General features: G+C 41.2%; 1 pseudogene; it reads right to left on the reverse strand.

The window, feature by feature from the left end:
• Positions 1 to 1,446: 1,446 nt before the first annotated feature.
• LOC122114055 lies at positions 1,447 to 1,514 on the reverse strand (annotated as a pseudogene).
• Positions 1,515 to 1,750: the final 236 nt, after the last annotated feature.

Consider the following 1,750-nt stretch of genomic DNA (forward strand, 5'->3'; position numbering starts at 1 on the left):
ATGGTTTAACATATGTAAATAAATTAATGTAATGCATCACACCAACAGATCCACGGTCAAGAACCACAGGATTATCTCCACTGATGTGGAAAAGACTTTTGATAAAATACAACAACCATTTGCATTAAAAGCTCTGGAGAAAATAATAGAAATACAAGGAACATTCCTTAAAACAATAAAATTCAACAGATCAAAAGCCAATATTATACTAGTGGAATATTATGCAGCCATTAGAAAGGACAAAATAATGTCATTCACAAGGAAATGGATGGAACAAGGGCAAATCATTTTGAGCAGTTACACCAAGAGCACAGAGACATATGGCACATGGCCTCTCTGATATGTGTGGCTTGAACTCAGGGCCTGGGCATTTTACTTGGGCTTTTGAACCACCACCCTATTTCTAGATTTTTGTAGATAAGAGTATCATGGACTTTCTTGCCCAAGTTGACTTTGAACCACAAATCCTCAGGTCTCAGCCTCCTGAGTAACTAGGATTACAGGTGTGAGCAACTAGGACCCATCCATAGTGTGTGTGTGTGTGTGTGTGTGTGTGTGTGTGTGTGTGTGTGTGTGTGTGTGTGTGTGTGTGTGTGTGTGTGTGTGTGTGTGTGTGTGTGTGTGTGTGTGTGTGTGTGTGTGTGTGTTATGGGGCCTGACCTCTGGGCACTGTCCCTCAGCTCTTCAGCTGAAGGCTAGCACTCTACCACTTGAGACACAGCACCACTTCTGGCTTTTTCTGCTTATGTGCTGCTGAGGAATCAAACCCATCCATAGTGTGTGTGTGTGTGTGTGTGTGTGTGTGTGTGTGTGTGTGTGTGTGTGTGTGTGTGTATGTGTGTGTGTGTGTGTGTGTGTGTGTGTCTGCTTATGTGCTGCTGAGGAATCAAACCCATCCATTGTGTGTGTGTGTGTGTGTGTGTGTGTGTGTGTGTGTGTGTGTGTGTGTGTGTGTTATGGGGCCTGACCTCTGGGCACTGTCCCTCAGCTCTTCAGCTGAAGGCTAGCACTCTACCACTTGAGACACAGCACCACTTCTGGCTTTTTCTGCTTATGTGCTGCTGAGGAATCAATCCCAGGACCTCATGCATGCTAGGCAAGCACTCTACCACTGAGCCACCTTCCCAGCCCCATAATGTGTTTTTAAAAGACAAAAATACTGTATTTAGTCATTGAGGACTTTCACCAATAAAAATACTCTGCTTGTTATACATGACTTCCTCTATAAAGAATAAGTAAAATAATTTTTTATGGACAAGTTTTGCACAGCTACCTGATCTCTAAACAAATAGTTTTCTCAAAAAAAAAATCTTATCTTTCTTCTTCTTTAATAAATTATTAATTAAATTAATTTCCTGGTACTATAATACCTGAGACTGGATAAATGTAAGGAACAGAAGTTGGCTGGTGATACGGCACAGTGGTAGAGCACTTGTCTAGCATGTGTGAGTTGTTTCTCTCCATGGAAATCTTTAGTAAAAGGCGAAAGATGTATACGATCTGAAGAGAAACCAGAGTATTCAGAGCTTGATTTCTGCTGCTGTAAAAATCAGGTCTACTCCATAGGTTGTCTGCAAAGGTCACTTGCAGTTCTGCACTAGCTACTTTTAAGCTGCCAACAGAAGAAATCACCCTCTAATTTTCTTATTTTATTACCTTTAAGTAGTTGTGCAAAGGAGCTGCCATTTAACAAAGCAGTTTATGAATACAATGCATCTTGACTGATATCTCCCCTTTCAACATTGTCACC

Source organism: Dipodomys spectabilis, unplaced genomic scaffold (assembly GCF_019054845.1).
Source record: "Dipodomys spectabilis isolate Male_0828 unplaced genomic scaffold, ASM1905484v1 ptg000104l, whole genome shotgun sequence".
NCBI classification, from domain to species: domain Eukaryota; kingdom Metazoa; phylum Chordata; class Mammalia; order Rodentia; family Heteromyidae; genus Dipodomys; species Dipodomys spectabilis.